The following is a 21,921-nucleotide window of genomic DNA, read 5'->3' as shown; positions in this document are numbered from 1 at the left end:
TTCTCTTCGAAATTTCATTCCCTTTCACCCCGGAACACAACTCATAGCAAATTCTATTTGTTTTGCTTGAAGGATAATATCAATACACATTCTTTCAACAGTTACATTCAGGAGTGCATGTATTTTGAGTCCACTATACTACTGAATACCGCCTTTCATTACATCTTAAACTACTATACTAGAAAAACTCTGATTTGACTACTGCTACATCTATAAAAACATTTGTGGACATTAGCTGGGAAAAAAAAAAGTCTTCCCATTGACAGATGCCTCCTGGTGGAACACTATCCAGTACAACAAAGTTTTCACTACTCTTCCTGAAAATAGTTTTCAAGACTGCTTAATTTGCCATTAGAAATACACACCCCTCACTTAAGGCTTCAACAAGCCAACTGTTAAAAAAGGAAGAAATAATTATGATTACTGACAGCCTTAATAAGCTGTATCTATTTAGAAATCACGCAAAGAAAAGTTTTTGTAATAACACCAAACTTCTGATACTTACGATGTGACTCGGGTGCTCCAACACAGCCCTCTAGTGCTATATTAAGTGCTCATACCGACTACAGGCTACTTGGCCTATGAAATGGTAACAGCACTAAGTAACAAAACAAAAAACTCTTCTGCCCACATCCTGTCTTTGCTTCTCTGCAAATAAGGAAGAAAAGCTGCTCTTGTTGTGTGATTTAATATTAGTCAGAAAGGAACACACCAGTTGGGACTGCAAAACCAACTAGATAAAAGGCATCATTGGCCTGTTCAGTCTGTACACTGCCACAGAACTGGCTGGTTGTCCATGTGTTCCTTGTGCATTTGTGTCTACAAATACACAGCATCTCCAGTAAAGCATGTATGTCAGCAACCAAGACAAAGGCTCTCCCTTCCCTAACTGCTCAGCTACCTCTACTTAAGATTTATCCTGTCTGCCATTTTTTTTAACTTCAAAGAATGTAGGCCTTCAGTAAATCCCATCTCATATCCAACAGCTCGATGCTGACAACTCAGACGCCCTACAGCATCTCCATATAAAAGTCTTTCATTCAGGATTCAAAATGTCCCATGTTGCTATCAAACCACTTGCTCTAAGCCTATTAGCTTTTAAACCTAATTTTAAGGTCTTGTTGGCAAATTCTACATTGTTTCCTCAACCAAGTTTTTAAATATTAATTCGACTTGTCATCTTTTACACCCTAGGAACACTGCAAGTCCAAATTCAGGATTTGTTTTCCAACTGTACACTGAGCAAATACTACTTTGAGTGAAATGCGCTACTTAAGAGACATTCCAAAGATCACCTTTTATGTCACCTTAACAATACACACAGAATCTTAAATCTCTACTTGTGTGTAACTCGTAGAATGCAATATTCTGCACTTCTAACAAACAAGATCTTTATATCCTTTCTTTGCTAAACATTATACAAAACAAAGCCAGAACTCCAAAATTAGCCTTCATTAAATGCATTTTCTAAGCAGCAGGCTCCAAGTATTTTTCTGCCACAAGACAGTTTAATCCTGCTCCATAGTCACTTCCCCACTCTAGAACTTCACCACGTGAGAATACACCAGAATCTGTAGCCTGTGAGTAACCAGAGAGACTCCTGATGTCACGCCTGAACTATTTTAGGGCTGTGGAGTTTAAGGGTTTGTCCTTTTTTGTTTGTTTGTTCTGTGCTCTGTGATGACCTCTAAACCAGTATTTTCTCCTCACAATAAAGGGCAATTTATATTTTTGTGCTTCAATTTAAAGCACTGATAAAATCCACTCAGAAGTAAGTCACATTCCAATTGTAGTCACAACGTACAAGTGATAAAGACCCTACAGTTGTTTCCAGATACCGTTTCCAATCCTTTTTTCCTTCCAGAAATAAGTTTCTTTGGACTAACTGCCACTTTTAAATGCATCTTTGTTTTCAGTTTACTTTTACTTCTTCCTTTCAACATTTCCAATAAGTTTCTGATCAGACATAGATTTAGCAATAATTCACACACATACATTCCATCAGGATTCCAAGCTCCTCGAGATTATTTAACATCACTGTCAACTCTGGAGTTGCAACACTAACTCTGAAACATCAAGTTGGCATGAGGTACCAGGACAAAATGGACAGAGAATCAAGATCACTGTTCTGAATGTCAGCTGTCTTTCAGTTCTGCAAAAATTATCTTTGTCGTCCTAAGCTGCTACAAATTCTAGTCTTTCTTTAAGGACCAGAAGTCCAGTCCAAATTTCTTAAATAACATAGCAGCAGCAACTGCTTTAAGAGCTTGCATGAAGCAGGCCTGAAGGCTCTCATTAACATCCAGTGCACACAAATAAGTCCCAAAGGAATTGAAGCACGGTAGTTATTTCCTGATGCTTTCATATAATTATACTCATAATATTTCATCATAACTACTACACTTTAGTCCCTAGAACTCCACAAATAATGAAGTGGAACAGTGTGATCACACTTCTGCAAACCAGATACTTTAAAAGAATTCTCCACTTAAAAAATCCATGCTTGTTGGTTGGAGAAGATGAAGCATGTAGATCAACTTCTGACCCTACCGGAAGAATCACGGAGTGCCTTAGGGCAGTCATATACCTGATTATTCATTTGCAAAACATGATTGCACATATATTCTACCCACTTCTGCTTTAAGAAATTTACATTCTAAGTAGGTAAAATAAATGAGATAATATTAAACAATGTTTGCATTCAAGAGTGCCAACTGCTGTAGACTTCAAGGCACTTTTCTTATACAGAGAGCTAATTAATCATCAGCTACAGAACATCACTTTCAGTTCAGCAGGGTAGAATAGCACATCTCTGTGACATTCCTGCTGAAAATGGGAACAAAGCAGGAAATAAAAAGGACACATGTAAAGACATTTCTCACCGAGAAACAATGACTGTATTCTCAGGTGTTTCTCACCGTGCACCTGAGACTGGGATGAGCATTCCCATACGCCTAACTATTTCAAAATTGCTTTTTAAGTATTTGTTCTGGGGAAGTTTTAAAACTTTGACATAAATCTTTCTGGAACACTTCATGGAAAAATTATCTTGCCTAGTTTTGGGAGTATCTTTGGGGAAAAAAACCCTACACCAAACTGTATCTTGCTGTAGGAATTTCAAATTTTATCTTTGTGCTAATGTCTTTTAAATTTGCCTAAAGAAAAAAAAATATCACAGGCAACATGCTCTTTTAAGACTTCCACCTGCAGTAGTATCATGCCTAAGCCTACCTTTAGCTTCAGAATACACACTATCTCAAAAGCACTTCAAGGTTACAGAAACACAGACAAGTGACTGCTCTGGTGTGGTCCAGCACAGGCATGGAAAACCACAATACATGTCTGGCAGTCAGATCCTATTCTTATTCTCCTATTAGGCAGAATCCTCTTCAAAAGGAGATGCTGCAGCTTGAGGCAGTCACTGACAGGCAAACAGAAGACTAAGCAATAAAAACCACCAATCCGCCAAGATTGTGATTATAAAAATGGTGAGACTTCATAAATTTATAAACACTGCAAAACTGAAACTGGCTAGTCAAACATCTAAAGCAACTCATGACACAGTCAGATTAAATGAAGAAAATCCAGAAAGAAGGCCAACTAGAGAGGCAGGAATATTTTTACAAGAATTCTGGAAGGAAGATCAGAGATTATGCAGGGAAGGAACCTAATCCTGGACAACACACAGTGATGAGATTTGGCCACCCAGCACTGTTCAGTATTACATACTTTTTTCTGTTTCTGTGATTTCATGACATTCTCCTCACTGCAGACCTCCCAACAACATCCAATTGTTTTTGCTAGCATTTCTGAGGGACACTGACTGTTCTAAAGAACATCTGGCTAAGTGTCCATCTCCAAAGCCCTCATTGTGGCTCTCTGACCTCACTCATATACTTCCTACATTCCTATCATTATATTTATTCACCCAAAGTCAGCTAAAACACCAATAGATCTTTCACACATTTTTCCACCTACACAACCAAAGTATTTTTCAAACTTTCCCCACAAATCAGGCAGGAGTTCTGCAGAAGACAGCTCCATTTATCCAAGCCTGACTCCTCTCAGAGATGGTCTGCCCAGAGTAAGGTAATGGTCCTGTTGGGGAAAAAAATGTATCACACATTATGATTCATTTGCAAGCATAATGGATTAACGTTACAAAGACATTCTTACAATACATGCTTGTAATTTATTAATTTTAGGCATAAGATTTTTTGAATCTTGCATCTTAACAAGCCTTCTCTGTAACAGAAATGTCACATGGTCAAGAGGAATTGGGTATCTTCATTAATTCACTCAATTGCTGACTAGCCTTACCTGTGTCTTTTTTTTATGTGTGTATCAAAATTTGTTCCTCATTATCAGAAGAAACCCTACTTCCTCACTAAACTGTGCAGTTCAACTGTATTTGACTTTTACTTGACAGGAGTGAAAAAATACCCGCTAGAACAGTAACTATGTGGGCCCTGGCAAGTACTGCAAGGACACAAAAGCATTCTCCACACACTGCAGCAGTTCAGTACTTCCATCTCTTCTTCCCTGCAGACCCTGAAGATGTTTTTGAACGAATCCCTCACCCTTCTGCCATAGGTAGTTTTTGAGGTGCTTTTTATTTAGTTTTTTTTTCACGACAGAACTGCACAAAGTTGGTCCAGGCTGCTGACTGAGTATCAAATAAATGCCAAGATTCCTTCCCTCTCTGCCCTCCCTTCCCCTTTCTCCAACTCCACTGCGAGCCGCTGACAACTGCGGAGGAAGGGGGAGGAGGGCGACGGCGGGGGACAGACAAGACCGGCACACGCACGGCAGAAGGCGGCCCGAGGTTTCGGGCCCAAGAGGAATCCCATTAACCGCAGATCGCGGCTCAGCTACCGGCAGACGTGACCCCAGGACGCCTCCCCGAACAGATAACAACAAAGAAAACAGAGGGGCGGAGGTGGCTGCCCTGGAGCCAGTTCCTGCTCCTCCCCTTACGCTGCTCCCAGCCAAAACAGAGACCACAATGTAAACAGAGGCAAAATGTGCGCTTATGGCAAAGCGGGGGGCAGAGCAGTCTTCTCCCTTTCCCCTGGCGGCTGCCAGGAAGGCTCGCCGACCGGCTTACGGGCGAAAAGCGAAGTTATCGCGCATTTCACACACTTTCTTTATGTAAACAAAGTATTTTCCCCTCACTGCCGCTGCACCAACTCCTCTCCCGAAAAGAGAAATATCCTTCCTTAGCCCACGGGAAACGAAGCGTTGTTTCACGCACCCCTCAAAGATGCCTCGGCCTGGAAGACGCAGCCAGCCCCCACAAGCCCATGAGATTATAAAAGCTCGGCAGAGGTAAAAAAAACCAAAAACAAACCAACAAAACCCCCCAAACAAACAAACAAAAAACCCAAGACGCAAGCTCCTGTTCTCACTGCATTTCCTCAAAGGCAAAAAGCAAACCCACTGCCGCCATGGGGGAAGAGGCAGGGCGCTGAGCCGCAGTGGGGGACGAGCAATGTCCTTACCTTGCCTCCACCCCCCACTCCGCCTGGATCTCAGGGCTGAAACCTTCTCTCTTGTCCTCGTCCCCTCACCGCTGCCCCGGGCCCGCGACAGCTACATCAACCACCTCCCCTCCTCCCAACCCTTTTTGGGCCAAGGATTATTTATTACGCAGGCGGCGGGATGGCGCGGGGGGTGGCGGGGGTCGGGCAAAGAAGGAGGACGAGAAGAAACGGGCTGCTGAGGGCGGACGCGCACAGCCCCCGTCCCGTCCCTCCCCAGGGCGAGCCCTCGCCTGTCCCGGCTGCGCGAAAACAAACACCCCCACCCCCCCCGCCTTCCCCCGCGCCTGCGTGCGGGGCCCGCGGACAATGGGACCTGGGGCACCCGGGGAGCCGACCTCAGCTGAGCGCAGGGGCCGGTGGGCCCCGCTCCCACCCCCTCGCCGCAACCCACCGTTCCGGCCGTCCCATGGGGCCTGGGCGCCGCAGAGCGCGGCTGGAGCGCAGCTCTGCCCACCCCCGCTGCGGGACACTCACCCGTACCGCACCGGGCCGCGGGCCCTGCGCAGGGCGGCAGCGCCGGACCCGCCTGGGGAGGGGATTACAGGCGGCAGAGCGCTGCGGCGGCCCGGGGGCGGATGGCGGAGGGCGCGGGCCGGGGGCTCTGCGGTCCCGTCGCGGTGTCGGTGCGAGGGACGGGACAGAAGGCGGGGCCCGACAGCTGAGAGGATGTAAACAGAGCGTCACGTGACCCCGCCCTCCGCGCTCGCGGCCGCCGCACGAGGCGAGGGAGAGCGAGCTGTACCGCTCCGTCCCGGGCCCTGATTGGCCGCTCCGCGCCACGGCCACAGCCAATGGGAGGCCAGGCTCCCCCGAGGGCGCGGGGGGAGTCTCGTGCGCGCGCGGCCGGGCCTGGCACGGCCGCTGCCTCCCGACACCCCCGGCAGGGCTGGGCAGCCCTGGAAGTCCCTGGAAATTCCTGCCGAATCCCATGTCGCCGCCGCCCACTTGTCTCCCGTGGGCGGCTAAGGATGGAAAACACCGTGCTATCGCGCGGGAGGGCCGAGCCGCGGGGGGCGGAGCGGCGGCAGGGGACGCGCGGCTGAGCCGGAGGCCCGGATTGAAAAACATGCGCAAGGTGCCCCTAGTGCCCGCCCGAAACAGCTCCGCTCTCGCCTTTCTCGGATGACCTGATGCGGTGTCTCTGCAGGGGTCCGGTTTGTAGGGCCGCTCGCAGGGGGCGACGGAAAGTTCCCTCCCCCGCACCGAGAGGGAGGGCCTCGGGCTTTGTTGTTGCTGATGCTCTGAAAGATAGTTTGATAAACTACGTGAAGGCAGAAGAGATCACAGGAAAAGCTCAGAGGAATTGCTAGAAATGTTAGAAAATGTCCAGAGGAGGGTTACAAAGGTGGCGAAGGCTCTAGACGGGAAGCCACGTGACTAGCTGAGGTCACTTGGTTTGTTCAGCCTGGAGAAGTGGAGACCGAGGGGACACCTCACAGCAGTCTGCAACTTCCCATGGGAAGTGGAGGGGCAAGCACTGATCTCTCTGATTGTTGGAAATGATACAACTTTTCTAATATTTTGTAATGCTTTCAATTAAACATTTTAATTAGTTGTTTTAATTAATCATAGGTTGTGTGTTAGGTCTTAAATTACTTTTAGCCAGCCTATAGCAAAGACTGTCGTAAGCAACTTTTGTGAGATGTAGCTTGAGAAAAGTACTAAAATTGTACATTTTCTTAATGTTAACCTTGATATGCTTCAATGAACAAAGCCAATGAGAGAAAGATGTATTGTTGAAGATGGACATCTGGAAACAAGGACCTTTCGCAGAAAGCAGCAGATAACGAGACTAACAAAGGCTCAGTATTTGTGGCAGAAAATTCCTACTGGAAGAAAAAGATAGTAAAAAGACTAAAAGTATTAACTAAATAGCATAAGCAATGGGAGATTGATAACCAGTAGTGGATAGAATACTAATTAATGTAATTTGGAAACAATAAACAGTAATTTCTTTCTTTTTTAAAAATGTATAAATAGGTGAACGAGTAATGTGTTGATATCTGTATGGAGACAGGATTCGTCTTGGCCACGTGCACACCCAGTGGTGCAAATAAAGTAATGTCTTGTTTTCTAACACTGAAAAGACGGTGTTAGAGGGTTCTGTTATTCCCAATGATTTTGGAGGTGTTTGACAACGAGTGAAGGACCTGAGGGAATGTCATTAAGCTGTGTCACTGGGAGGCTTAGGTTGGATATTTGGGAAAGGTTCTTCACCTAGAGGTTTTTTGGGAACTGGAACAGGCTCCACAGGGGAGTGATTACAGCGCCAAGCCTGACAGAATTCAAGAAGTGTTTGGATAACGCTCTCAAGCCCAAAGTGTGATTCTTGAGGTGGTCCTGTGAAGGCCGAGGAGGTGGGACTTTAATGATCCTTGTGGGTCCCTTCCAACTTGGGTGTTCTATGAACTTGGGAAAGGAAGAAATACTGTGGAATGGAATAGACAGGGAGTAAGTGGAAGTCGAGGCAGTGTGGGACCCCAGTACAGGCTAGAGAAGCCCAAGGTGATGAAGAGTGTTGGTCTCAGCTGAGGTTTCTCAGGCGTTGTCTCATGATTTTGGCCTGGAGGAATGATGAGAGATTCAGGGAGTCAATGTGGAAAGTTTGGATGTTTGGAAGAATTAGAAATTGCGCAGGTGTCAGGGCTTGTAGCAGCTTGGCTAATCTGTTTTCACTGAGGAAAGGAATGAGAAATGCCTGCGGTCAGTATCAGAAAAGGAATGATATTCACACTTGTGGAGCAGTAAGTTTGTATTCACTGAATGGTCAGGCAAAAGGTGTAGTGTTTAAGGATTTCAGGCTACTGGATGTGAAAACTTGAAGATCTAGAGTGGATGTTAAACTAATACAGTAATTTAGATAACTTGGTGACATTTTTAATAATAATTTACTCTGGAACGGTGTAAGCATTGAATGTCTTGTGAAATACAGTTGAGAGGCATAAAGTTTTGAGCTTTAGCCAAAGTTTAAGTACTGCTGGAACAGGATTTCTAAATAAAAGTCCTGAGAAATGAAGGACACGAAAGTGTAGCTGGTAAGAGGCCAGGAGTGAATATTACTCCGATTGGGGAGGGAATTGGTTAATACCTGCAGCACATGATGGTTGTAGATGGCAACAACTGAGGTGGAGATAATTGGCAACATAAGGGGGAGTTTCTGTTAGGCTATGACTGAGAAAGCATTGTCTTTTGTTAGTTGGACTAAGGAATTCAAATAGTTCTTCAAATTGCTACTCTTACTGATGGCCCCTTGAATGAGAGGAGTAGGGGGAAGAATAAACAAATTCCATTTTTACATTGAAATATGCCTTGCCCTCAGATAGTAAACTCGAATAACTTTTGCTGGCTTGAGTATTGAATTTTTTCTATTAAGAATTCTTAGTTAGATATAAGTGTGTATAATTCTCTGTGTATTGTATGTATGAGCGTTTCCTCTTTTTCATTCCTTCTCTTTCCATCACATCCTAGATATTCTTGTGCCTGACCAACACGTACTCATTACCTGTCAGACAAGATTTGTGCTTAATCAGTATTCCCTCAGGACAGACTTTATGGCCATATAGTCCTCATTCAATTTTAAGAGAATTTTTCAGATAGCTTTTTTTCTCTGTAAATTACCATGTTATGCTTGAACTGATACCATTTTGTTTCCATTTACAGTAGACATGGATATCCAGTTAGGAAGATCATTCTGCCATCTCCCTTCAGAGCTGAGAAGAAGCTTCATCATCCAGGTCTAGCAGAAAATTCTATTCAAGCATGTACAGTTCTCCAAATCTGCTCTAAGTCCTGTCATCCATTGTCAAAACAAAAGTAAGGTATGTATTTTCTGATACAGTATATAACTTCTGCATCTTGATGTGAAAAATATTTATTATCACATTATTTTAAATTCGAGATGTGCATCATTTGGGAAACCTTTGTTTTCATTTGAAGGTAAGTTGATATTATCAAAAAAAGTTTAAGTATTATGTGACAGGCCCATCTAAGCTCTGTATAAACTGACTAAGTTCAAAACCCATGTTTCCCACTTCTTAACTGAATGAACTGAAACAATGGAACCTGTCTCTTAACTGAAGCACAGGGAACATTCCTTCATCCTCATAAAACAATGGGTTGTGTAGGCTAAAGTACCCCCAAATCTTTATCACCCTCTGCAAGTTTGGGGTTGTTTTATTGTCTCTGCAAATTTAAGCATAATTTACTTTTTCAGTATTTTGTCCTGATACTTTATTTTTTTTTCATCATAATTTAAATAAGGAAAGTCTGAACTGACTCCAGTGTGTCTTCACTCTCTGCTCCTAGTGAAGGTTGTAACATTCAGATGTCTAGTAAGAAAAGCACTCAAGACTGCCATTTTTTAGATAAATTTGAAATTTGCTATTGGGGTCGTTAAGGTTAAGTATTTAGATTTACCTGTTACCCTAATGAGCAGAAAATTAGATATGCATAACAATTTATAATGAAAACTATTTCAAATAAAGATCATGTCGTATATATTGAGTGGTTATGTATATTTAATTTCTTATTTATGTACAAAAAATTGTTCTTTAGTCTAAAACAGCATATTGACCTTCCTAATAATGGCAATAGCTTAAGAGCAGAGTGGTGCAAGTTACATTCCTTGAATGCAATCCTGTTAGCATAAAGCTAACAACTAATGTGTCATTTGCATTGCTTATATTTTTTTGTACATCTCCTTAGATAATGAAAACCATTTACATATCATTGCATTTAGGGTGCTTTGATTTGAGTCAGTTTCAACTTTACTTTCTGTAGCATTGAATAACTGTTTTCAAATATTTTCAAATGCTACAGAATATCTACAAAACAAGTATTTTTCTTTAACATCTCTTTTTGGAGATATATGCCATTTTCTTAGTTTAATAAAGCTTAAATCTCATAATTCACTGTCATTTTGAAGCAGTGACCATTTTCTGATTCTGCTTTTTTCCTGTATTAAATGAAACCAGATTTTTCTGGCAGTTTTTCATTCTGTCTTTCCCTTTTTGCTTTGACTTTTATTTTTTAGGTGAATGAAAAGACTCTGTGTGCAAAGGCATAGAAACAAATTCTAATGTAGCTGTTTTAATTATGGATATTTACTGTTCTGTGGGTTACCTGCCATTCATTTTCCCTGCTGACAAACATCTGAAGACGTGTTTTGAATGTCACTTGACTTCTTCAACCACATTTGTCATACTAGTATCTATTTATATAGAGATTCAGTCAGCTTGAGAAAAAATAAGAAGATGGTGGCCCTGAGATCTAAAGATTCAGAATCTTCTTTGCTGGAAGTTACTTCTGCCTGAGTTTTTAAACTGATGCTTTCTCAAGGCCAGGAAATCAAATAAAAAAAAAATCAGGATGTAATGTTGTGTCTGCATGTAGTCCAGAAAGCCCATGTAAAAAAATCCTCCAATAGAGCAGTGAAAGAGAGATGAACCAATGTGGAATATGTTATAATCAAAAAGCCTTGGAAATATAAACAGATAACCAGATCCATAAAGCTAAGGTAAAATTTCTCTTTTGGCCTTAGTGTTTGGCATATCTGTCATTTTTAAAATGTTTTATTTTTACATTCTTTACTCCCAGATATTTGAGTGTACCTTCTGTGGCTCTCTTCTGTATCCAGCAATCATCATGCCATTTCCAAAGCTTTATGTTAAGAAGGGAACTGGATTATCCCTCACAGAGTTCCAAACCCAAGCTGAGTCCTTTCAGTTGCACATACAGAATGAATCCACTTGTAGTTAAGCTGTGAAGGACTAGTCTGACTGCACAGTCACATGTTGGATTGTAACTTCCAGTCCCAGTGGGTGATGAAACATCAGCCTGGCTCTGTAGGCTGTTGATGTGGACCTCTGAAACTGGCTACGCAGCTCTGCAGCTGCACTTCTTTCCCGTGTGGCCTGGCTGTAGGAGTAGTTTAGCCACATTTGCACGGTGCAAAATTGGCTTTGACAGGTGAGACTTGAAAGATTTCACCTGTGAGACTGGTAAGATCTACATACGCAAGCTGTAGTGTTTCTGCATCTTCAGTCTTGTTAATCTGCAATTTGGATAAACAAACCCAGCATAAATGTCTTAGATAAAAGTGGTTGTACATTAATCAAGCTTTGAATCCGAATAATGTTTCCAAAAGCTCCAGAGCTAGTTGATTGAAAAAAGCATCTTTAAAAGGAGTAAATCATCATTTACTGCAGGCTTTGTCTATGTGCCAGATTACTTCATAGAGTATTCTTGCTGGCCTTTAAGACTTACTTGCCACTTTTTCTTTTAGATCAGCCCACTGTAGCCCCCTTCAGCGAGACAGTTGGTTACTGTAACCTCAGTAAGGCATTTGGAGTTTTTAGGACTAGAGATTTTCATTGCTGTAGATTTTGAAATGCACTCTTTGCAAACATGAATTGCATTAAGTAATTGAACAGTGTTACACAAGGTGTGCATCGCAATCACAGTGTGCTCCTCTGAAGCACATCAAATCAGCTCCAAATAAAATGTGTTGGGGTTTGAATTACATACATTTATTTGGGATTCCTGTAATCTATCTGTGCATCCCACCTCTCATGCCCCATTTAAGTGGTCACAACTTTTATCAATTTTATTAAAAGAAATGTGATACAATAGTAGCAAAAACATCTTTTGATACCCCGAGTAAGCAGGAATAGAAGTTGTAATCACCAAAGCTGATATGCCTGCATACATCTGGTTAGGAGAGTGCATGAGGCTTTTTCCTCTTGCCATGAAATCCTCTGCTAGGGTGGTGTTAGAATTCTCAGCACCCCTGGAGCAGTTGTTGGGAGTGTTCCTGGCTGTGGACAAAGCATGGCACAAAGCTAGAAGTATTTTAGTTGTCAGAACATAAGCTGTCTTCAGATCAGTTTTTAAAACACTGAAAGCACATACTAGGAAAAAAACAAAACCAAAGAAACCCGTATTTTAACTTAAAGATGCAAATAAGTGAATGAAATGAACAATGAAATTAAATGGCATCTGTGGCCATAGACATTGATCCTAAGGATATGTCTCTCGTGATCAGCTGTTTGGCCTTCTTCTGATTACTTTTCCAATTTCCTGCATGTGCCTTCGTGTTTTTTTCTTCTGTTAGGAACAAGCCTGAGGTTGTAGCAACAGAAAGATTCTAGTGACCTCTAGTCACTGCTAAGTTTATAACCAAATGTTGTGTGTAAATATAACAAACTGAGCACATTGATATAATGGTTGATATACTATAAAATCTAGTCACACAATCAAATATTGAATTGTTTAGAATTTGGTACTAAGACAATTGTCTGACATTTAGGTTTCATGTATATTACTTCTTTTTTTTCTCCATGGCCTGCGATGGGAAAAGAAATGTCTTCCTTCAGTATTTTTGCTTTTGACCATTTGTAAATTCTCTCAGATGTATATTAGGGTACAAAATTAATATATAAGTAGAAAGTGTCATATATTATCACTTCTGTCCTCCTCATCGATTGTAAACTGCAAGCACGAGACATTCTCCATGGAAATATGTTGATTTGTCTTTAGATGTAGCTGACAGTGAGTCAACAACAGACTCTTTATATCAACCTTTTCTTAAATCAGTAGGGTGTTTTTCTAAATTTATAATGTTCTTTTTTTATAAGGAACATAGTCCTTCGAACCAAGAAAAATTATATGCAACCATGATTACTAGTTTGAAGACAAACAGTCTATGAGCTTCCCTTGAATGAGTCATGTTGAAAGGAAGTTGCTCTATTTTGTATTTTAAATAGTAGCAAAAAAATTATTCTGAATATAATAAATGTTTTTAATTCAATTTTGCCTGATTATGTTAATCAAACCTGAAAGAATATGTAATTTAATTTATAATGTATTAAAATTTAACTTGTAGAGCTTCTATTCTCTATTTGGGCTGATAACACACTATTACTAGTCCTGTTACTGATAGTCAGCTGGCCTACATGCCATAATTTCAGAGGCTTTTAAGATCAACTGATTAGATACCTAATAGTTTCTAAATGCTCTTTCTTACATGTGGCTTTTATCTTTAAGTAGGAAAGATGAGACAAGCTATCTGCATGCTGTAAATGAGTCAAAAAATGCTTGTGGTTTCGTTTCTAAGAAATTTAATATTGTGGCAAATTGAGAAGGTTAACTATATTTTTTTTCCTAAGAGAATTTAAATCTCTTAATAGAATTGAGTTGTTAGAGACATTAACTTAGTCTTCTTTTGGACTGTGTAAAACCATCCTTTATCAACAGACTATCAGAAAGACAAGGAAACAATTTCTTTTACAGAGATGATTGAAATTGATGTATTTTTTAAAGTTCATATAATATAATATTCTACATTTTAAGTATATTTTATGAGAAATGGACAGATAATACATTATATCCAAAGGCTTACCAGGATTTGTCCTTAAGATGCAGCATGCAGATTGCTCTATAAAGGTCTTCTAACAGAAAGTAATCTTTTCTTTTAGCCTCCTCCAAACTCCTGATGCTTTCCAAAAAAAACAATTGATATTATTCTCCAAATTTGGCAGAGGTTTAACAGCTTTTTTTTTTCTTGTTTTTGCTTTTTGGATGATGTAATTGACTATTATTAAGTCTTTAATATATGTGCAGATGGCTGGGGCAGTAAAAGTGAAACTTCATAACTGTGTCTGAGGTGCACATTATTTAGTAAGTTATATGAAAATAGATTGTTAGGAGAGATGTAAAGCAAATCTGGAACAGATCTGTTCTCAACCAATTTAATTAGAGGGCTTTCCTAGAGTCCCTCATCTGTAGTTGCACACCACAGGTTTAAGTATATAGTAGAAGAAATTAAATGGCTTGAATATTCACCCCTGTTCTATTCCTCTGGCTCTTGGAGCAGTGGTGAGGAAGATAAAAATTTTGAGATGTTTGCTAGGTAAGATACTGTCATGGAAATCAATTGACTCTGGCTATGGGGAACAATGTGCATTTTTCTTTTGGACTGCACAAGTCTGTCTTTGGCCATTTCTCCAGCTGTTTCTACTACCACTCATGGCAAGATGTTTTCTGCCGTCTGCTATTCTCATACAAATCACAGCTAAACCCTTTGTAGTGGGCAGAGTGGGAGCTTCAGACAAAGTTTATTAAAGAAGCCCTCCCGCTGCTCAGTCACAGGGTGCAGAAAGGACTCCCTTGCTTTCTAAACTACTTCCCAGAGGAGCCTGGGTGTGGCTGGATCCCATCTTAGCCCCAGACTTTGTCAACAGTTTATGTCTAAAGGATTACATAGGTGTAATTGAACCTTTATACAACTTTATCCTGCAGGATTAAGGATGGCAGACCATATATATATATATATAAACATATATATTCTTTATTATGGTAATGTTTAGGCAGAAAGATCTTAATCAGAATTATGTACTACACAATATAGGAGCTATAACAACTATTATGATATAGCACACTATGAAACAATGTTGAAGCAATTAAGTTAAAACTATCATATTAAAGCTAGCAAAAACAATAAGTAGAGATTTATGTTATTCACCCATGCTAATGACCGTGGGCAAATCTCTTTTGCTCAGCCTCAGGGAGTAACCTTGAGGGCATCCCCACTCAGGGGAGGAATCTCTGTACAATACACTCCAAGAAGACACTACCATTAAAATTTGGGACTGGGCTTTTATAGTAGTATACTGTTAGTCATATATCTCCAGGCCAGCTGTGTCAGCTTAGCAGCTTTAGATAAGTTTTTAGTAGTATTGCTTGTTTATTCCTTTGTCTGTATACTTCACCAGGTCTACCTCATCTTCATGTCACTATCAGGATGGCTAACTTTGGGATTGATGAGCCAGATTGGTTTCGGCAGTATTCAACACCAAAAGCAGCATGACAACCCCTTTTTCATTTACTACTGGTAGCTTTGCAAATAGGGCATTGTTTGAGTTGGTTTACCCCATTCTAGGCAGAGCACCCTTGCATGTGCATCTTGGAAGAAGAGTTACTAGCACATTTTGAAAAGTTCTGAAAAGCAGAGCAGCTAAAGTGGGAAAAAAGAGCAAGATATTGAAGGCAAGTCTTGTAACTGAGTGTGCTAATAGCGAGTAGTATGCTTGAGCTGCTCCATGGATGATATGCTGAATGCTTTCAGGTGCCTCACTTGTAGAAGAGATTCACTTTTGACAGGAATGACGGCTACTGAATGCCAGGGAGCAGCAAGAGCAGGACTGCAAGGTTAAAGGTAAACCAGGAGCTGAGAGCAGCCACAACACAGGATGAGCAGTGCCCTCATTGCCAGGGCACAGTCCAATTGCACCTGAGCTGAATAAGTAGAGCAGGGTGGTAATAACAATAGATCTTATGAAAAGACCATATGGCAAAAGCAAGGCAACAAGCCAGTGCAGCGATGTGGGGATGAGGATTGTAGGTAACACTTATAGGATAGAGCAGCCTGAGACTAAATGAGTCTTCTGAGGTCATGGGCTCATGAGTGGAGTCTTACCAGGACTACTACAGCCTCTTGGTGCATTCAACCATGATACTGAGCTTTTCAAATGATCAAGCCCAAATGGAGCTCTTAAATGACATAACTTGGCAGACCAAACTTTGCAGTGAATACATGAGTACGGAGTGTAATAATCAGATTAAGATTGTACTGATTAGTCATGTTTAAGGTATGCCAAATTAAAAAACATCTAATAGTTTCAGAAGACCTTAGATAGGCATTTGGTCTCTAATAAAAATTCTTTGTCTAATTGTTGTGATTAGAAATAGGTTTGTGATCTCTCTCATTTATTTGGCCTAATGCATATATCTTAATGTGCAAGACAAGGACAAGTAAGTAGACCGGTGCTTGTGTTAAGCTTTGAGTAAATGCCAAAAACCAGTGTTTTCTCCTTACTGCGTATTGGTAATAGTGGAAGATCTTGTTAAAGCCAACTTGTTCTTGCATGCAGCAACAGGATTGAGCATTTTGCACTCCAAAATATCTGAGTAAGTGCCTAAATCTCCACCCTTTAAATCATGTGAAAGATTGTATTATGGTGAGATACTGGAAGAAGCTGCCCAGAGAAGCTGTGGATGCCCCATCCCTGGAAGTGTTCAAGGCCAGGTTGGATGGGGCTCTGGGCAACCTGGTCTAGTGGAAGGTGTTCCTGCCCATGGCAGGGAAGTTGGATTAGATAATCTATAAGTTCCCTTCCAACCTAGACCATTACATGATTCTGTGTGTCATCTTGATTCCTGGCAGTTCTCAATTTTCTACTAACCTAAAGAAATAAAAATGCTAATCAAATATTTGGCAACAAAAAACTGTAAAGCTTCATAGGGGTTATTAGCTTTAACTGTTTTACCCAATATCTAATTTTTCATACAATTACATGAAAAGAAAAAAAGTACATTGAAAAAACACAGTATGAGAGTGTGAAAATTACTCTGCTAAGTCTACAACTTCTCAAGTAAGATAATAGCCGGAAATCAATGGGTTAACACACAAGTCATACATAGTATTTCTTCTTGTGTGTATTTTGACCCTTCAGTGGCAAGAAAGTGTTCAGTGGACTCTGAGTTAGAAAAGTGTAAATGTGTTCTGCTAACAGTATGCTATACATTATAACAGTGGCAGAATCTGATTCTGGAACAATTAAAATCTCATTATTATTATCTCATTATATTACAGAAAGAGAGCACAATTCTTTTATATGCTAAATTTGTCTCTATATGACTTAATAGCCTGCTACTGAAACAGGCAAAAATGCAATGATAATATAAACCTTGTTTTCTTCCCCCAAGCTATGAACTGTGTTTAACTGAATTGATGTGCTTTTTTGCATATTCTGGGCTATAATAAATTGGAATCTGCACTCCTAAAAATGTTATACAGTGTATAAGAAATGATATGTTAATATTAGATAATGCCCTCTATTTATTTCTATTTTACTTCTATTTATTTCTTTGTTTTAAATCCTGTAGGTAATTTTTAGGTTTACATAACCATTTCCTATTGAAAAAGTAGAACTCAAAGCTTATTCTAGATCACAGTTAAATCTAGCTGTGTCAGGTAAATGTGCATATTTAGATTGTGATCAACTTAGATCAGCGAACAAAGTTTACACTTAAACCTCACTTTGGCTTCCATGTAGTTGGTAATTGCAGAGCTCTCCTGATTGCACACTGCTGTTCTCTAGAAAGAATGCTGCAGAATAGAAAATGAAACTCAAGGACTTTCCTTTCTTTGAGAAAGCATAGAAAGGAACAGGTTGCCCAGAGACGCTGTGGAGTCTCCTCCTCTGGAGATGTTCAAAAGCTGTCTGCACACAATTCTGCATAACGTGCTAGAGAGAACCCTGTTTGAGCAGAGAGGTTGGACTAGATGACCTCCAGTGGTCCCTCCCAACCCGACCCATTCTGTGAAAGTAACTGATACTTCTTCTTGATGTACTTTTTTTCACCTGAATAAACTTGAATTTTTGGCATATAATAGCAAACTGAACCCATAATGAACACAAAGTTAATGGTTAAGACCTATAAATAGAATAGCATCCAAATGGTTTCAAATCTCTAGAACCATAGAAGTCACTAAGCACTACTCAGCATGTAAATAAGCACCTAAATAAGCATGTAGCTAAAACTTGTATGACAAATTAAATTATTTGGTATACAACTGAGTTCATGGTGTTTCTTCAAATACATCTGTATTAAGGGTAAAATTCCACAGATATATATGTAAAAAATAGGTATACAGTACACACAGTGGCAAAACAAAAGCACCTCATAAGACTCAGATTATTAATCTTGCTCCACTTTGTTCATACACATCTTTTAACATTACAAAAATTAGATGAAGGCTACTGCATTGCGCTTTGTATCTTTTATGATAGTATTCTGCCTTCCAAAAGTTGCCAGAATCTTTAGATTAATTTTTAGGTATATAAAAGAAAAAGAAGTAACAGTAGTTTCCTGAACCTCAGCTGTGAAGAGGAGAGAGTAGAAGCATCTTATTTTCTGGAATAATTCACGAGGAACAGAAATTAGAAAGCCACAATGGAAGATGCATCATAGATATCGAAGAGTTGTTCTGAATAATTTTACAAATGTCATACTTTCTTGGATTCTAGTTTAGGATTTTTTCTTCTCTGTTATGACACAGAAGCAGCTTTAGACATTGCTTAATCCAGCTTTATCTCAGATCCTTAAAAATTTCTGTGAAACTTTTTGCTTGCAACTTTGGGGCCCTTTAGACCTTGACTGTCAGAGTAGCTTCAATTCCTTGTGTAATGTGGGTATGCTGCTGTTGCAAGTTCAGCTAGTCAGGTGACCCTGAGGCTTTTTTCATTGTCTTTCATTTGGTGCTATCTTTACTATCACTGACATTAATAAAGTCAATGTACTACCTTTCTTTATTCTGACTTTCTACCCTGCAGCCAGGAAGGATCATTTCAGAAGGTAACAGTAGCCCATCTTTATTCTGGTAATTAAATGTAACAGAGGTTTTACACACCTTTCATTTAATTCATTCACTGACCTCCTTCAGACATTAGAAATAATTTATTCACAGGCTAATTAGTTTTCTGCAACAAAAACTAAGTATATGGTTGTAGTGTTTGTATGACTTTTTAAAATAATTTAATTGTTGCAGAAGGGTGACACCATTCATTGCAATCAGAACTGAGGAATCAAAACACAATCAGATACCGAGAGTCCAGACTGTAATAAGTACTTGATTTGTGACTCGGAGCTGCAGGGGACTGTAATGTCTGAAGACTTAGAGTTAGAGGATGAAATACACTCTTCACTCTTCATTTCACAGAAAAAAGAAAAGACATGGAAACAGAAAGGTAAGGACCCAGCATTCGAATAATGTTGCCATCTTAGTGAGTCATGATGTAAACTTTTGAGCATGCTAGGGTGTAAATCTGATCTGCTATAACCATTTTCCAAAATTTCAAGCCAACTTAATACATACATTTTATCTGAAGCCATAACAACTTTAAAAATATATATATATATATAGAGAGAGAGAGAGAAAATTAACTCTGATAAGTTTATTTCTTGAGGGCTATTATTTAAACACACTCTAAATATTCTTAGGGTTATTCTAGCACACTTTTTTTCGATAGTCACACCAATCAGTAACACCCAAAGATGGTGTTCATGCAAAGTACAATAACATCCAAAATATTTTCACTTTTTCATCTGCCCAGTCACAGAATGTAAATTCTTTGGGGAAGGGTGATGTCATTACATGGGTTTATTACTGCATCTCACCTGTGTAGCTCAGCTATCACAATGTTCCCTTTTAAAAGATCCTATATAGCTTCTGACCTTAGTGATGTAGTCATCTTTCTGCTGACAGCTCTTCTGATTTTGCAAAAATTACTTTCAGAAACACAGTACATTGGTTAGAGCAAAGGAAGGGGGGAGTTATGTTGCACTACTCATAATTGTTATTAATTTTCAATGGGCTCTTAGATCTGTCAAAAGATTTATATTTAATAACAAATTCTATGAAATACCTTATTTATGTCAGCAGAGTATTGAGGAAATTTTATTAAAATGCTGCAGAGAGATTTATGTTTAGTGAGCATCCAACTGTTGTTCTCCCATCTGCGATGTTAAGAACAGAGAGCTTGATTTCTTTAGATTATTTTTAGATTATTTTTCTTTGAAGTGTAATACAGCAGCATTATAGTGCTCACAGAATCCGAAAGCTCCCAGACCTGAAATGCTGCAAAAAGGCTAGGAAGAACCCACAAACTGGTGATGAACATTTGATAGGGGTTCTTCCTCCTTCAAAAAGAAGATAGGCTCTGTTTCTCTAAAAAGACTTTGCTCTGCCAATCAATTCATGTAAGTAAACACCTTTACCCATAGAGAAAATAAGGGTCTATGGCCTTCATCATTTTGGCTCACTTTTGTTCTATTAAATACCGAAGACTTTAATGGAAGCTGAAGGATAATTTTTAATACAATTAAATAACAGTGAAGTAATGATACTTTTCATTCCCATAGCTTTGAAATGTAAAGATAATTATTTTCACAGATCTCTGTAGAATAGGCATGTATCATTATCCTTAGAGTACAATGAAGTACAGCAAGGTTAAATAAATTTCTCAGAATTAGAAAAAAATATGGAAAACCAAGAATAGTACTCTAATTTCTTGTCATCTTGTTCTGTTCTGTTTTCACAAGATCAACCTTTATTAAGTTGTCTTCTGAATCACCTTTAGCAAGTTATACCCATGAAGAATTTAAATGAAAGGCTTCTAAAGTTTATTTAGGAAATTAACTATCAAGACAGGCGATAGAAAAAGCATTGCACTGAGGATGAGTTTTGTGAGATATACACACTTTAAAGTCCTTGACATACTGCTTTGTTGGATGCAAATTTCTTGTGGTCTTTCTTTTCATGACTGAAACACTTACAAAAACAAAACCGAAAATGCCATGATATAGGAGAAATAGCTGGGTTGTGGTACTGCTGGGTTCCTCTAAGCAGAACAAATATCCTGCTGCTGTAGGGAACCTGAAATACTGGTAGCGTCCTCTGGTAACTTTTGTACTATAAGCCCTATATTTTTTACAAGGCAAAGGAGAGTGATCTGTAATTCATGACATGCAGGGACAGAGCTCTTGGCTTTTCTTTGGAACCTCTTTTACTTGCTTGTGTCTGACTATGGGGAGTTGGGCAAAACAGGGATACCCAGCATTTTTGGTTTTTAATTCTTAATAGATCTCACCAGATTTTGTAGACTTCAGGGTGAAATCGCTAGAAGCAAAACAGTCTCCTGGCAAAATTATATGATAGATATTCAGTTTAGGCAACTTTACAAGAAAAACAAGGCTTAAATTCAGTGGGTTTTTTTTTGGGGGGAAAACAAAACAAAACAAAACAAAAAACCCCAACTTTAATATTAAGCTGTATAGGCAATATACCAAATGGGATTCCTCGAGTGAGTAAAAAATAACAATTTCTATTTAGACTTCTCTTTAGGGGTATGACATTTGGATGAGTTCAAAAGCTGTTTTCATGAGTTTTTGCAAATATCTTCTACAGCAAAATTTAGCTGCTTTCACCAGCCATCACTGCAAGTTGCCAGGAAAGTGTCAGAATTCTTCTCAGTAAATCAGTTTCTACAAATTTGTCCCAGGTAGAAAAAACATTTGCAAAGAAAATGAGTCTTATGACTAAAGGAAAAAAGTAAAAAAATCTGGTGATGTGGAAGGAAAAATAGTCTTCTTGCTGAAGGGTATTTAATTTTATCTTTGTAAATTTTTAAGATTATTATTTATATCCTTGTAGTAAGTTCTACTGTTTACTGACCTTATAGTTGGTAAGAAAACATGATTTACGACCTCCAGAATTTTTCTGTGATAGATGAGGATGAAAAGATTGCTGCACTTTCTG

General features: G+C 39.6%; 1 protein-coding gene and 1 long non-coding RNA gene across 5 annotated transcripts in view; one reads left to right on the top strand and one right to left on the bottom strand.

Annotated features, from left to right (window-relative positions):
• The window catches only part of PCMTD1 (protein-L-isoaspartate (D-aspartate) O-methyltransferase domain containing 1), a 42,137-nt gene extending 36,021 nt beyond the window's left edge, over nt 1–6,116 (bottom strand). The window contains exon 1 of one of the 3 annotated variants that reach the window (XM_027674023.1): nt 6,018–6,116. The gene's annotated coding sequence lies outside the window, so the exon portion shown is untranslated. Of the gene's footprint in view, nt 1–3,978; nt 4,099–5,501; nt 5,619–6,017 lie in introns of those variants that run through there. The other 2 variants (XM_027674032.1, XM_027674013.1) reach the window with 2 other exon arrangements.
• A 235-nt stretch (nt 6,117–6,351) lies between these two features.
• Nucleotides 6,352–21,921, top strand: part of LOC113963167 — a 36,172-nt gene continuing 20,602 nt past the window's right edge. For both annotated transcript variants that reach the window (XR_003532669.1, XR_003532666.1), the window contains exons 1-4: nt 6,352–6,618; nt 9,204–9,361; nt 10,576–11,058; nt 15,314–15,432. This is a non-coding gene — a long non-coding RNA (uncharacterized LOC113963167). The remainder of the gene's footprint in view (nt 6,619–9,203; nt 9,362–10,575; nt 11,059–15,313; nt 15,433–21,921) is intronic.

The sequence above is a fragment of the Neopelma chrysocephalum genome, unplaced genomic scaffold (assembly GCF_003984885.1).
Source record: "Neopelma chrysocephalum unplaced genomic scaffold, ASM398488v2 Primary Assembly neopelma1_22, whole genome shotgun sequence".
Taxonomy (NCBI): domain Eukaryota; kingdom Metazoa; phylum Chordata; class Aves; order Passeriformes; family Pipridae; genus Neopelma; species Neopelma chrysocephalum.
This window is presented reverse-complemented; position numbering and strand designations above follow the sequence as displayed.